Consider the following 16,785-nt stretch of genomic DNA (forward strand, 5'->3'; position numbering starts at 1 on the left):
AAACAGGCTATACAATACAAGGAGGAAACTAGTTAAGAAAAAAGGCAAATCCCAAGAAGGAAAGACATCCCTGATCAGTTTCCATAAGAAACTAAGGTCCCTCATGAAATCATCCAAGGCTAACTTTGAAAGAAAAATAGCCAAGGATTCAAAAGATAACCACAAAGCCTTCTTTAGCTATGTTAAGAATCTAAGTGGCAACTCAGAGAGATGCACTGAACTAGTGCAAAATAGCACAAAATATACTGAACCTCCTGATATTGCCAACATTCTGGCAAATAGATTCAGTGCACACTTTACCCCCCCTCTCACCTCCAAAAGGGCCCACAACAATACCGGAAAAGTGTAGTGTCCCAAAAATCACAGACGCACAGGTGAAAACAGCCCTTTCAAAAGCCAAAAACACAGCATCAGTGGGACCAGATGGTGTCCCAGGCTGTGTCTTGCACGAACTACAGAACGAACTAACCCCCCACCTAAACATGCTGTTGAACCTCACCCTCTCCACAGGCTATGTGCCCATAGAATGCTGCACTGCAACGGTTATTCCTCTCCACAAAGGAGGGGCCACAACTGACCCTGGTAACTATCGCCCCATAGGCCTGACTAGCCTGGTCTGCAAGGCTATGGAGTGCATCATCATGGAACTCATTAACAAAGACATTGGGAGCCTCCAAACACTTGACCCAACCCAGTTCGGCTTTGTTAAAGGGAAGATCATGCCTACTAAACCTGGTTGACTTCTTTGAGACAGTCACCAAGGCCATAGACCAGGGAAAGGTGGTTCACACAGCCTACCATGACCTCGCCAAGGCTTCCGACACCATTCCTCACTCAGGTATTACAGAAAAACTCACCAGCCTGAACATAAGCCCCTACATCATGAGATGGGTTGCCATCTGGCTTACAGACAGAACTCACACGGTAAGAATTACGGACTCCAGGTCCGACCCTAAACCAGTCACAAGTGGTGTCCCACAAGGCTCGGTCCTGGGACCCTTACTGTTCAGCATATACTTCTCAGAAGTGCAGGCAAACACAGGAGGACTATGGCTAACCAAGTTCACTGATGACTGCTAACTGGGAGCCATAATTGACTCTCTGGCTGACACGGACATTCTCCAAAAGGGCCTTATTGAGACGGACAACTGGTGTCAAAGTCATGGCCTCAAGCTAAATGCCAAAAAATGCAGTCATCCCATTTGGGAAAAACAAAACACCCACGAATTACCACATAGGTGGCAGCCCCCTTAATACAGAAGAGGTAATAAGAGATCTGGGGACCCAGGTAGATAGTAATCTCTCCTTTGACAATCATATTGCCAAAGTAGTTAGGAAATCCTTCTATGTGGCCTATCTAATTACTAAAGGGTTCGCATCTAGAAATAAATAGGTTATAGTGCCCCTGTACTTGTCACTCATTAGACCCATCATAGAGTACAATGCCCCATTTGGGATGTACCTCACAAGACACTTCCAACAACTGGAAAGACCACAAAAGTACCTCACCAAGAGGATTACTGGCCTCAAACATATGTCCTATGCAGCCCGACTGAAAAAACTCTGGCTGTACTCTGTAGCATATCGCTTATTCAGAGGTGATCTCTGCCTGACTTACAAAGCCATGTCCAACTCAGAATTGATGGACATGCTCCACCTAAAAAAATCCAAGTCACTACGAGCCACATGCTCTAGTGAGCTAAACCTCGCCACAACAATAAATAGAACATGCTGGAGGGAGACTCCCCATGCTTTGGAACAAAATTCCAAATTACATCAGGCAGAGCCCCTCACTAACACTCTTCAAGAGAAACCTTGACGAGTGGATGGGTAACAGAAAATACACCCCTGGGATTGCTTCATTGGCTCTGCTTGACAGAGGATCAGTTAATTAATCAATGGGGCAGCAAAAGCCAACACACTCTGGCTAGGCTTATAAATGCCCTCGGGCAGATAGCCTAGTACCTACCTATGAACCTATGAACATATATTAGAACAATATCAGTACTGAAAAAGCCCAAACTTCTATCTACTGGTAATAGCCGATTTACAACGAGCACACTGATTGCTGTTTCCATTCAGCATGCATGTGACTGAATGACTGTGATGTAGTATCCTGATAAATTTATTTATTTATTTTTTCTCCCCATCAATCAATATATCGATCATGAATAACAGAAGTGAAGTGGGCCTTAAAGGAGTTCACCAAATCCCTTGTTTTTCATACCCCACTCAGTAGATGTTCATAGGTTCACAGGTTTATACTAAGCTAATGCCAACAAGTGCCTTTACAACCCTAGCTGTGCAACCAAACCCAAATGTGTTCCCTTGTAACATGTGCATCTTAACTGTAGGGTGATGTTTGTTAGGAGGTTAGTGTTGGTTAAGAGGAGCATGTAAGGAGAGTGTTAAAATGTTATGTATGGTGGTATGTTAGTTAGGGAATGTTTACTGTTGGACTCTGTCTATAAAGACATGGAGGCCAGCCCTGGGATGAATTTATGGTTTCCTATCCAATGGTCATGGTTACATGGTGGAATAGGGTTAGGGATGGACTCTGCTTCACATAAACAGGGGGCCTATTTCAGAGCATGGGAACCCTCTGAAACACAGGCATGTTCTACTTAAGTTCAAACCCTGGAACTATTCTATCTGCCTCTGCTCATTCTGCAGACATGCAAAGCTCTCTCAGGGATGGATCTATGGATGCCTTATATGCCAAACACAGATCACCTCTGAATAATTGGTAGCAGACAAAATACAGAGACAGGGCTCTAAGGCAATCTGTATAGGACAACTTGTTAATACCTTGGATTCTCTTGGTGAGGAACCTCTGTGGGTATTCACGGTTGCATATGTCTGACAGGTACATGTTGAAGGGGGAATTTTATTCAGTGCTGGGCCTGATAAGGGTTGAGTAGAGTGCAACTATAACTTCCTTGGACCTGAATTCCATTCCCTTACTTATAAGTTGGGTGATATAGATTGATTTTCTTACTACCTTGGCTACATGTTGGTCAAAAGCCAGATTACTGTCTATATATGTTCCCAGATCCCTAACTCTTAGGGGTGACTTATAAATGGAGTAATTAGCGTGAAAGGACATTTTCACAAAAGGCACTATAATGCACTTATTTGCAATAGGTTTTAATCCATGGCTTTGGCACCAGTCATTTGCCTGTGTTAGTCCTTCTTGCAGGATGTTGTTGTCATGGGAGGAATTTATGATTGCTCCCAATTCACAGTCGTTGTGAATTTGATGACCTCCGAGAATTAGAAGCCAAACAGGAATGGGCCGAGCACTGAGTCCTGAGGTACTCTGCTGGTGACCTGTCTCTTGGTGGAGGTGGTCTCACCAATCCTGACTTCTTGGGTACTATCTGTAAGCCAGTTGTCCATTGGTTTATATTAGAACATCGAATATTTAACAGTTTGAATCACTAAAGGTCGGCCTTTAGTGATCAAACTGTTAAAATATCGAATGTTCAGAAAAAAAAATAAAAACAACAAAAAAAATAACTAAACGGTGTAGGCAGGGGGACAAGACCCCCCCCCCACACCCCCACATCCCTCACTACTTAAATATACCAACTCCGAGACTGCACTACATTGAAGTAAATGAAAATCTCCCCTTATGGAGATTTCCATTTACTTGTTCAATGTTCAGCAGTTTCGCTATTCTCTTGTCGACAATGTCAGATTCCTGAGTGGGGTATTATATCAAACACCATAACCAGGTGTAATTATGTGGTATGCACCATTTCCCTTCATCCCTTGCCTTGGATACCTTCTCAAAGAAGTCCACCAGGTCTGTAGGCATGACCAATTGACAAAACCAGACTGGGATAGTTCCAATGTATGTAGGTTGACAATGTCTTTTTTGATCATTTCCATGATAATTCATTGCAAAGCTTTACATATTCAACAAGTCAGACTAATGGGTCTGTAGTTTCCAGGGTAGGTTGATGATGCACCCTTGTGAAGGAAGATAACCATTCATTTGGTATGTAGCCTGTTTTGAGGCTGTAGTTGAAAACCAACTCAAGCAGTCCTGACAGGTCATGTTTCAGGCCATTTAGAAGGCAACCTGGGATGTTGTTGGGCCCCCAGTGAGGCTGTGTTTTTATCCTTAGTGAGCACCAATATGACTTATACTGAAGTACATTGCAGTTGGATATATTAAAAGTGCCCCTTTGAGCATGGTGATGGGGGAGGTCAGGTGACTAGCCCCCCTTAGTTTGCTGTTTTAGCTGTTGTTCCTTTAGCTGTTCACCTCTTTACTTTTTTTGTAACTCTAGACAACTTTATGAAGAGTAAAGGTCGCAAGGTCAAGTAGTATTACTCATTGTCATCATCCCGTCTGAAATGCCACTGCCATGAGTTTTGGGCCTTCATCACTGGAGGTTTTACTTCCTGTTTGCTGATATGTGCCATTGGGCATTTGTTTGCAAGTAATTATGTGCTTGTTTCTTTAATCTTCTTTTTAATTTAGATTTCCATTATAAAGGTAACTTATAGTCTAGTGAAGCAATTAAATAGCAGTCACCATGGATGATATTCAGTATGTTTAGATAACTGGAGTTCTTAGTTCTTCACTTCCACTGTAATTTCTTTGTCACAACCAGTTGTGACATATTCCATTCAGATTATGTTATTTAAAGTGTCTGGGTACTGGTGGGATGTTCACTTATACATTTGGAATGTAGACTCCCTGTTTTGCCTTCATAAAATATTTGTCATTACTATGAACTGCCATCATTACCTTAGAAATCCCCCCCCCCATGCTGTAAGGGCATTTGATTCCTGACCAAGACTTGATGGCTGCGGAAAAAGAAAGTAAAAGGCAGACAGTTGACAGAATCTGGACTCTTTATGTAACAAGCTTTGCTTTATTTATTTGCTCTTTTTGTACACTAAGTAGGTGCAATACTTTTGTACATTTCAAACGTATTTTCATAAAAATGTAACTATATCTGGTTATAATACAGATATTTTTACTTGCGTAAAATGAATTATGCATATAATAACTCAACATTCCCATGTCTACCAAACTGTAAAACTATTCTTGGCTTATTCTAAATTAGTTCTTTTTTAGTTTAATTTGTTTACTACATGCATACCTTCATGTTACTGTCAGTATTGCATGTATAACTTGAAGTTTTTTTTTTGCTTTGGACTCCTCTGAAAGTGGTCCCAGTCAACAAAAAGTAAATAAACTTTTTAACTGGGATACAGCATTTATCTACAGGGATGTATTTCGCGCTCAATTTAGGTGTGAAAAAAACCACAGCAATAAAAACACTTGCAGCTTGCAAACATAAGTATGAAACACTGAACGATATAGAGGATTACAAGAAAGTAAAGAAATACATACATATATTTCTACTGAAGACAGATATTGTCATGTTAACAGCTAATAATTTAATTTTCTTATTTACTGACAGCATAATGTATTCTGGTTGCCATTTAAAAGTAAAACAAAGCTTCTCTACACCTCAGCATTTGCAAAGTGGATGAGGTTCCAACGGGTCAAGCTCAACTCCCTGACACTGAACTCCTGACTGTTGTTTCTTAAAGGAAAACAGTGCTGGTTCTATTCCACACCTGTAGTGGTTCCAGTGCTGGTTCTAACTCAACACAAGCAGTAGTTCTAGTTCTGGTTCTACGTCTACACGAGCAGTAGTTCCAGTGCTGGTTCTGAGTCTATACCAGCAGTGTTTCTAGTTGTAGTTCTAAGTCTAGACCAGCAGTTGTTCTGGTGCTGGTTCTAAGTCCATGCCAGCAGTGGTTCTAGTTCTGGTTCTAAGTCTTCATCAGCAGTGCTTCCAGCACTGGTTCTGTCTACACCAGCAATGGTTCCAGTGCTGATTTTAAGTCCACAGCAGTAGTGGTTCCAGTGTTGGTTCTACGTCTACACCAGCAGTGGATCTAGTGCAGGTTTTAAGCCCACACCAGCATTGGTTCTAGTGCTGGTTCAAAGGCCACACCAGCAGGGATTCTAGTTCTGGTTCTACATCCACACCAGCAGTAGTTCTAGTGCTGGTTCTAGGTCTACACCTGCAGTCCCTCCTTTGATTAGAGAATTTCTGTCTTTATTTTTGTGCAGCTGTGGAGTTGGCTTATAGGTTCAAAGGTTCATAGATAAGTGCTAGGCTAGCTGCCCTTGTGGGCCATTTTAAGCCTAGTCAATATCCCTCAAAGGTGAGAATCAAACCCTGTACCTTTTATCTGTGAGGTAAACACCATAACCGTTATGCCAATCCTTCCCTATCTTTGTTTGTGTGTATGTGGTTGTGTGTGTGTGTGTGTGTGTGTGTGTGTGTGTGTGTGTGTGTGTGTGTGTGTGTGTGTGTGTGTGTGTGTGTGTGTGTGCGTGTGTGTGCGGGTGTGTGCGTGTGTGTATATCTGTGCATCTGTGCTTGTGTGTGTGTGTGTGTGTGTGTGTGTGTGTGTGTGTGTGTGTGTATGTGTGTGGGTCTGTGTGTGTCTGTGTGTGCATGTGTGGGCATGTGTGTGTGTGCGTGTTTGGTGTGTGTGTGCGTGTGTGTGTGTGTGTGTGTGTGTGTGTGTGTGTGTGTGTGTGTGTGTGTGTGTGTGTGTGTGTGTGTGTGTGTGTGTGTATCTGTGCGTCTGTGCTTGTCTGTGCGTGTGTGTGTGCGTGGGTATGTGTGGGTGTGGGTGTGTGTGGGTGTGTGTGTGTGGGCGCGTGCGCGCGTGTGTGTGCACATGTGTGTGTGCACATGTGTGTGTGCGTGTGTGTGTGCACGCGCGTGTGTGTGTGTGTGTGTGTGTGTATATGTGTGTGGGTGTGAGGTGTTGCCCACCATACAGATTTAACATCTCTAGTAAAAACTGCTTTTATTTTTGTCATGAGACTGTGTTCCTATCCAGTTGAACTTAACCAACTACAGCAGTGAACTCATCCCCGATCACTGATCAATTCATCCCTGGTTTGGCACATATGTCTCTAATGGACACAGGCAGCCTGTAAATGGTTCATCTCCCAAGCCCCTGGTTGTATATGCTTCCATGTCCCAGGCCCCTGCTTACACTTATCAAGGGTATCAGAAGTTGTCAGAGATTTGGGATGCATGGCTAGGCTTAAAAAGGCCCTTGTGGTTACTAGCTTAGTAAGAACCTATGAACCTATGAACCAAGGAAATCGTATAGGAAAAAAGAGAACTAAACACACAAACACACACACACACACACACACACACACACACACACACACACACACACACACACACACACACACACACACACACACACACACACAAGGCAAGCACAGTCCTCATCAAGTAGAAACTTGTTTCACAGGGAAACCAAGAAAAAAAATAATTTACATTAACAATTTGCACTTCTTTTGCATGATGGTAGGCCAATAAGACCGCATCATCTTTCTTTTCCCATCTTTCATGGGGTCATGGTTTTGTGTAAACTGTTGCCATCTGTTTTGATTCAGAGCCAGTCTTCTACCTTATTTGACAGTCATGTCCGTCCATTGCAAGTCTTCTCTCACTCAGTCCATCGCTTGCCTGGCATCTTCATCTGTTCTTGCCTTCCTCCTCTCTCTCTGTCTCAGATCTGCTTTATTACATCCCCTGTTCTCGTGTTCTTGTGCGTGTGCCCAAACCATCATAATCCATTGTCACTGACCCTAAAATTTACTCTAAAATTGTGGTTACTTTAGTTTCTGCTCTGATGACTGTTCATTTTTGAATCACTAAGTCCTCCTACAACTCTTGCACTAATTCTGCCACTGTTTACAGGACTCTAAACCATCACAGAACTGCTCAAATCAACTTTCTTAGGAACTAGTCATATGTCCTCTCCATACCTTCTCCAAGCCTAGGAATGTCCAGTTTGACTCTCCTCATACCAGCTTCTTCTCCACTATTTGTCTCATTAGCAATATCAGGTCAATTGCACTGCATCCTGGTGTGAATCTAAATGGCTTATCTTCCATCTTACTTTTTACTACTCTGCAGATTCACTTATCAATCACCATCTCCATCATTATTATGCAGTGTGACAGGTGTTTGGTGTGACAGGTGTTTGATACCTCTGTGCAGCCCACAGTTTTGGATATTCCCTTTGTGTACTGTCACCAGAATACTTATTCTCCAGCCATCTGGGATATACTGTGATGGGTACCCTTAGCCACCTTTTTTACCCTAATGGAACCCAGCATCTTGACCAAATCTGCCATTATATCATCTGACTCTGCCTTTTTACTCTGATTTCATTTTCCATACTTTGTACTTCTCCTAGGGTGAATTTTCCTTCCTGTTTCAGCATAGGCTATATATGTTGCAGTACAATGTCTGTGGTGTGTTTTTTTTTCATTCAGAATCTTCTGGAGCTGTTACTTCCTTCTGCTCTTGATGTCCTCTGGCTAATTTTATGTAAGTGAAAAAAGACGCTTCTACTACAAATTAACATGTTTCTTTTGGGTCTGGGAGACATACATTTTACCAGTCTGTGAATTAGCAAACCTCTAACCTCCCATCCCATTACTGTCACTCCAACAAACCTTACAAACGCACACTTTGCTATTCTGTTCTTAAAATTCACTCCACCCTTAATTCTTCTCTTAAACTTCCTTATCGTGAGCTTCTGCATTGAATCATACCCTGGCCCTCTCTCAACAACTCCTCTGCTTAATAAAATCTACTGCCGATTCTTGCAGGCACCTCCAGTTAATAGCTGCTACAACTATCTTTCTTATCTTTCTAACTTTGCCTTGCACCTTCATAGAATTTATTTGTGCCATCTGCTGAGTGACTTCCCAAGGCTGGTCGAGTTTCTCTGATGCCTTGTTCTTTCACTGTGACTGCTCACAGACACTTTTGTTAGCCAAACAATATTTATTCTGAGCAGCGCTTGTCTTTTTTTGTGCACAGTCCTCCTGCACTGCTTCTTTCTATCATGTTCTGTCACTCCTGACATGATACTTTTTGGTTTTCCATTATCAAGGCCAACTTATTTTGTCCTGCTGTATTGATGAGTTTCTGTATCTGCTGCCTGAATATCCTCTTCTCCTTACAACTGCAGACCTGCTGTGCAGCACAGGCTGAGATAAAATGACTCTGCTGCATCGTTACTGAGGATTCCAATTGCAATGAGTCTATCACCAGTTCTGTTCACATCCTTCAATGTCTTTCTCCCAAATCTCAAAAGTAGCACACAGCAGTGTGTCCAACTGTTGGTAACTGGAGCCACGTTCATGGAACTGGTAAATACAACAAATCTTTTGGCTGACATTCAGCTCCACCCTTACCTACTCCCTCACCCCTAACCACCCTCCAATGAAATACCATCTAACATAATCCTTCCAACTATCAGCAGGAAGCAGGTCTCAGATGCACTCTTTAAGGCCACAAATACAGCCTCAATGGGCCCCAGTAATATCCCAGGATGCATCCTAAACAGCCCGAAATATGACCTATCATGTTCATTGCTGTCACTACTCAGCCATATCCTCTGCACAGGCTTAATGCCATGCAAATGGAAGTCTGAATGGTCATTCCTCATGACAAAGGTGGGCCATCATTGGATTCCAGGAACTATAGACCCATTAGTACCTGCAGTCTCATATGCAAAGCCATGGAAAGAATTAGCATGGAAATGATTAACAATGAAACCTACACACACTGTACCCAACCCATTTTGGTTTCATCAAAGTCAGTTAATGTCTACAAAACCTGGTAGAATTCTTTGAAACGTTCACTAAGGCAATGGATGAGGGCAAAATAGTGCATACTGCCTACCTTGACCTAGCTAAGGCATTTGATGCAATACCCTACTCTGGCATTGTAAACAAACTCATGGAATTAGGCATGAACCCCTGTGTAACTCACTGGAGAGCCAGCTTGCTCACAGACAGGACCTAGGAAGTCAGCATTGTAAAGGCCACAAACGGACAGAACCTAGGAAGTCAGCATTGGAAAGGCCACAAATGGACAGGACCTAGCAAGTCAGCATTGGAAAGGCCACAAATGGACAGGACCTAGGAAGTCAGCATTGGAAAGGCCACAAACGGACAAGACCTAGGAAGTCAGCATTGGAAAGGCCACAAGCAGACAGGACCTAGGAAGTCAGCATTGGAAAGGCCACAAACGGACAGGAAGCCAGCATTGGAAAGGCCACAAATGGACAGGACCTAGGAAGTCAGCATTGGAAAGGCCACAAATGGACAGGACCTAGGAAGTCAGCACTGGAAAGGCCACAAATGGACAGGACCTAGGAAGTCAGCATTGGAAAGGCCACAAATGGACAGGAAGCCAACACTGGAAAGTCCACAAATGGACAGGACCTAGGAAAGGCCACAAATGGACAGGACCTAGGAAGTCAGCACTAGGAAGGCCACAAATGGACAGGACCAAGGAAGTCAGCATTGGAAAGGCCACAAACGGACAGGACCTAGGAAGTCAGCACTGGAAAGACCACAAATGGACAGGACCTAGGATGTCAGCATTTGAAAGGCCACAAATGGACAGGAAGCCAGCACTGGAAAGGCCACAGATGGACAGGACCTAGGAAAGGCCACAAATGGACAGGACCTAGGAAGTCAGCACTGGGAAGGCCACAAATGGACAGGACCAAGGAAGTCACCATTGGAAAGGCCACAAACGGACAGGACCTAGGAAGTCAGCACTGGAAAGGCCACAAATGGACAGGACCTAGGAAGGCAGCACTGGAAATGCCACAAACAGACAGGCTCTTAGGAGCACAGCACTGAAAGGAATGAACAGGACAAGAGGAAGTCAGCATTGAAAGGACAGAAAAGGACAAGAAGCCAGCATTGGCAAGAAACCAAAAGGAATGGACAGGACCTCTGGAAAGGCCACTGAAAGCAAGCCACAAATGGACAGTGACAGCAAGAAAAAGGCCTGGAAAGGACAGGAAATGGACAGGACCTAGGAAGTCAGCATTGAAAGGCTACAAATGGGAAGGACCCTAGGAAGTCAGCAGGAAAGGACAAGAAAGGAGCAAGAAGCTGGCATTAAAAAAATGGAAATGGACAGGACCCTCAAAGGTCATTGAAATAAATGGACAGGACAGGACCTAAGAAGAAAGCAGAAAAAGGCACAAAAATGGACAGGACCTGTGGAAAGTGGAAGAAAAAAGCCACAAATGACACAGGACATAGAAGTCAGTACTGAAAGGCCACAAATGGACAGGACCCTAGAAGTCAGCATTGGAAACAGGCACAAACAGACAGGCCTAGGAAGTCAGCATGAATGGCCACAAAAAATGGAGAAGTCAGCACTGGAAAGGCCACAAATGGACAGGACCTAGGAAGTCAGCATTGGAAAGGCCACAAATGGACAGGACCTAGGAAGTCAGCACTGGAAAGGCCACAAATGGACAGGACCTAGGAAGTCAGCATTGGAAAGGCCACAAACAGACAGGAAGCCAGCATTGGAAAGGCCACAAATGGACAGGAACTAGGTAGTCAGCATTAGAAAGGCCACAAATGGACAGGAAGCCAGTATTGGAAAGGCCACAAATGGACAGGACCTAGGAAGTCAGCATTGGAAAGGCCACAAATGGACAGCACCTAGGAAATCAACACTGGAAAGGCCACAAATGGACAGGACCTAGGAAGTCAGCATTGGAAAGGCCACAAACAGACAGGAAGCCAGCATTGGAAAGGCCACAAATGGACAGGAACTAGGTAGTCAGCATTAGAAAGGCCACAAATGGACAGGAAGCCAGTACTGGAAAGGCCACAAATGGACAGGACCTAGGAAGTCAGCATTTGAAAGGCCACAAATGGACAGGACCTAAAGGCCACAAATGGACAGGACCTAGGAAGTCAGCATTGGAAAGGCCACAAACAGACAGGTTCTAGGAAGTCAGCATTGGAAAGGCCACAAATGGACAGGACCTATGAAGTCAGCACTGGAAAGGCCTCTACTGCCACCATGACAGCTTTCAACTCACACTCATTTTGCAGAAGTCAGAGCAATCAGAAAAAAATGTTTTCCATGTTAAGAATCTCAAATCAGTCTGATGATCTGGTGCAAATGGAGCAAGAATTAATTTTTCCAAAACAAAATTAAGATCCTAAGGAAGAGCTCCCTGACTTATAGGTGGAAAGCTATACAGAACCCCTTTCAAAAACATCTCAACATGGGAATACATTGAAAGACGGGGATCCACGGGCAGACATGCTGAAATGGCTGAGAAATGAACTTTGATAGAGGAGTTCAGAATGCCAGAGAATAATATTGTAGAAACAGAGAAACAGTAGCTTTATTAGGGTCCTGGTTGTTAATTCGGTGCCAGCTATAACATTTTTCCATTGCCTATGTCTGATTTTCTAGTAGCAGGTTTCTTTGCCTCCTTTTATACCTGCTGCACATTTTCAGAAAATAGGTGCCTAAAGGGTATTTAGATTCTATAATTTAGGCAGTTAGCTTGGTTGTTTCAAGTTGTGGAGTATCAGACACCCCTGTCTTGTGTCTGTTAGGAAGATTGTGGTATTTTCCTTTAGTCATTTTCAAAATAAAGGAGAACCACTGTGGCTTATGTAAGTAGAGAATCATTACAATAATCTTTGAAGAGTCCTTCTGAATCTTCAAAATGGATATTAATGGAAAGGATGGCAAGGCATACAGGCACACCAGATGTGCAGCATTTTCATTAGGTTGTGGCCTGAGATTGCTCTGTAGGCCAGGCACAAGCCACCTCTACGTGGTCTGCATGCTACTGAGAATAGTGAGAGAGTCGCTTCAGTCTGTCAGTGTATGACGTGCTGGAGACCTGAAGTTTCTTGGGTAGAAATCTCTGAGGTCTCTCAAGTTGCTGCAGGTGCCTGGTAAGGCACATACCAAAGGGAGCATTGTACTCAATTATTGGCCTGATGAGGGTTGAGTGTAGGAGTGTTATGACCTCTTTCACTCTTGAGGCAATGCCTTTGCTAATGAGGTGCATGACATAGAATGCTTTCCTTACCACAGTAGACACATGGTGGTCAAAGTTTAGGCTACTGTCAGCTTGCGTTCCCAAGGCTCTCACTGCTGAGTTCTTACTTAGGTTATTATTATTCATATGATAGTCTGCAGGGATGTTATTTTTAATGAAGGGGGTGATGATGCATTTTTGCATTAAATTTGAGTCCATGGCTTTGGCACCAATCACTTGTTTGTGTAAGTCCTTCTTGAAGTATATTGACATTGTTTGGGGATTCAATGATTGCACCTAATTTGCAGTCATCAGCAAACTCTGCCACAGCCCCACTGTTTAGGCCTGAACATCTGAGAAGTATATTCCAGACAATAGGGGACCCAGCACTGACACCTGTGGAACAAAGACATTGGCAACCTTCAAACACTGGACCCCACCCAGTTTGGGTTTGTGAAGGGCTGATCTTGTCTCCTGAACCTGATTGACTTCTTTGAATCAGTCTCCAGAGCCATGGATAAGGGTAAGGTGGTCCACACAGCCTATCTAGACCTTGCCAAGGCCTTTGACACCATCCCCCACTCTGGAATCATAGATAAACTTACTAAGTTGGGCATTAATCCCTATGTCACCCAATGGGTTGCTAAATGGCTTACTGATAGAACCCACACTGTAAAAGTAGCCGACTCCAAATCCAGCTCCAGACAAGTGACAAGTGGAGTACCTCAGGGTTCAGTCCTGGGGCCGCTCTTGTTTGGCATCTACTTCTCTGAAGTACAGGTCAACACTAAGGACTCTGGCTAACAAAGTTTGCAGATGACTGCAAACTGGGAGACATTATTGAATCCCCAAATGATGTGGATACTCTACAAAAGGGCCTTACAGAAACAGATGCTTGGTGCCAGAGCCATGGGCTCAAGCTCAATGCCAAGAAATGTATTGTTATCCCCTTTGGGAAAAAACATGTATCCATGAATTACCATATAGGTGGCAGTACACTAAACACAGAAAGTGTGATGAGAGACTTAGGGACACAGGTGGACAGTGGTCTCACCTTTGATAACCACATCGCCACAACAGTCAGGAAATCCTTCTATGTGGCACACCTCATCACGAAGGGCTTTTCATCCAGAAAAAAGGAGGTCATTGTCCCACTGTACTCATCCCTCATTAGACCCATTATAGAATACAACGCCCCATTTGGTATGTACCTCTCAAGACATCTCAAAAAACTGGAAAGGCCTCAGAAATACCTCACTAAAAGAATCACAGGCCTAAAGCAGATGCCCTACACTGACCGCCTTATAAAACTCCAGCTATACTCTGTCGCATATCGTCTACTCAGAGGCGATCTCTGCTTAACATACAAGGCCATGTCAAACCCAGAGCTGTTGGACATGCTACACTTAAAAGAAATCCCAATCCCTCAGAGCTACACGCTCCAGGGATCTAAACCTTGTCATCACAATAAACAAAACATGCTGGAGGGATAGGTTCCTGACCCAGAGACTAGATTGCCCATACATGTCAAGCAGAGTGCCTCTTTGGACCTCTTCAAGAGGAACCTTGATGATTGGATGGGAGAAAGGAAATTCACCCCAGGGATCACGTCAGTCACCCTGCTAGACAGGGGTCCAGGAAAGTAAATAATGTGAGAAGAAATAGCCAGGGAATTGTTATGGCTAGGCTTGTATAGGCCCTAGGGCTGATAGCCTAGTACCAACCTATGAACCAACCTATAAACCTTTGAACCCCACTGCTGACAGGTCTGCTGGTTGAGGTAAAGTCCCTAACTTTAACTGAGTGTGATCTGTCGGTGAGCCAGTTAGCAAACCACTTGATGACATAAGGGTTGATATTCAAATGTGAGAGTTTATCAATGATGCCTGGATGTGGGATTGTGTTGAAGGCCTTGGCTAAGTCAAGGTAGGTTGTACGCACAGATTTGCCTTTGTCTATGGCTCTGGTGATGTTTTCAAAGAAGTCCACCATGCTTAATAGGCATGACCTGCCTTTGACAAAACTAAACTGTGTTGGATCAAGGGTTTGGAGATCACCTATATCCTTTCTTGATAAGGTACATAATGATTCATCCCATGACCTTACAGATAAGGATGGTTAAGGTTATGGATCTGTAGTTCCCAGGGTCTGTTGCTGTTCCCTCAGTATGAAGAGGGATGACAGCTGCTGTTTTTCATTCAGGAGGGATGAAACAAGTACTCAATCTGTGGCTGAAGAGAGTACCTAATGGAGTTGCTAACTTGTGTTTTAGACCATTTAAAACACAACATTGAATGCCATTCAGACCCACAGAGGCTGTGTTTTTGGCCTGGGAGACAGCATTAATGACTTGCTCTTTGGAGATGCAAGGTGGGGGAGATGCAGAGGGAATGCTTTGTGTAATATTTGTTGGGGACAGGGGGGCATACCTCTCAACCTCTTAGAATAAGAAATCTGGACAAAGCCATGAAAAAAGTGGTACAAATAGGGAAACATTTTAAATATTGCTCTTACAAACTTAGAAAGTTGATAGAATAACAGGTTTTGTGTTAGCATGAAGGGTATGAAGTCTGAAACTCAAATGTCTCGTTATTTTCTAACTTCAATCTTTAATGATTTGCCACTAATTTTCCAGAAAACTACAATTTTCTGAAAAATGGCAAAAATCTGGACATTCTGTGAAAATCTGTACAGTTGAAAGGTATGACGGGGGTGAAATTTTTACCAAACCTGTCAGTGAATAAGTTAGCTATTTTTGCAGGATCAGTGTATGTGATGCCATCCACAGCTAGTTCAGCACATGTCTGGGTCCTACCTTTTAGGTTACAGATATAGCGGAATAATGCTTTATGGTTATCCTTAGCTATAGATGCTAATTTTTTTTCAAAGTTGCCCTTAAAGATTTTACAAGTTGTCTTATTTGTTTGTTCGAGCAGAGGTGGGCGTTCTTCCAGTGCTGGGACCTCCCTTGTTTATTCTTAGACAGCAACGTCTTCATGTTCCTATTACTTTATCGAACTTCAACAAGTTCGAACCCTATATGGTCGAAACCATATAGTCGAACTTGCTGAAGTTGGAACACAGAAAAAAAAAAAGATGCAACAGTAAACTAACTGTTGCAAGCAGGGGGGCAAGTCCCCCTGCACCCCCACCCCTCACTCTTTAAATATACCAACTCTGAGACCGCATAATAGTGCAGAAAGGGAATATTTCCCTTTACTGCCTGCCCCCATGCTTGCAACAGTTAGTTTACTGTTGCATCTTTTATTTTTTTTTCCCGTATTCGAAGTTTTGAAACTTCGAACAGACAAGTTCGATATTGTCGTGTTCAAAGTTTCAAAACTTCGATCACGGAATAGGAACCCAACTTCTTCCTCTTGTTGTATAACTTATTAATGCTAGCTATCCACTAGGGAGGCTTGTTTTTTCTTAAGGATCTTGTTCTGTTTCTATCAGGTACAGCAGTGTCAATACATTTGTATAAGTGTTTGTACAGGGCATTTGTGTATACCCTAGTATAGTTGTCAATGCCATATGTGGAAAAAGAAGATTGGATGCAATTGCTTAGGACGTTATAATTAGATATGGTGAAATCTGAGATGTTAAGCTATTGGAATTACATGCAGTTTTTTAACACCAACACTCAGTTTATAAAAATGCTTATCAGAAAAAAGTTTTTAACATTGGTTTTAGACTGTTTATATAAGATGTTAAATGAATTTTACTTTATATTTACGGATTCAATAATTATAAGTAGTAGTAGGCAGATGCAGTTTGAATGAATAGGTGCTTGTGTTTTTATGTATATGTAATGGATTTTTAAGTTCTATTAATATTAATGAGTTGTTTAACCAATCAACGCTAAAGGAA

This window comes from Protopterus annectens, chromosome 4.part0 (genome assembly GCF_019279795.1).
Source record: "Protopterus annectens isolate FY-2018-M chromosome 4.part0, PAN1.0, whole genome shotgun sequence".
In the NCBI taxonomy this organism is placed as follows: domain Eukaryota; kingdom Metazoa; phylum Chordata; order Ceratodontiformes; family Protopteridae; genus Protopterus; species Protopterus annectens.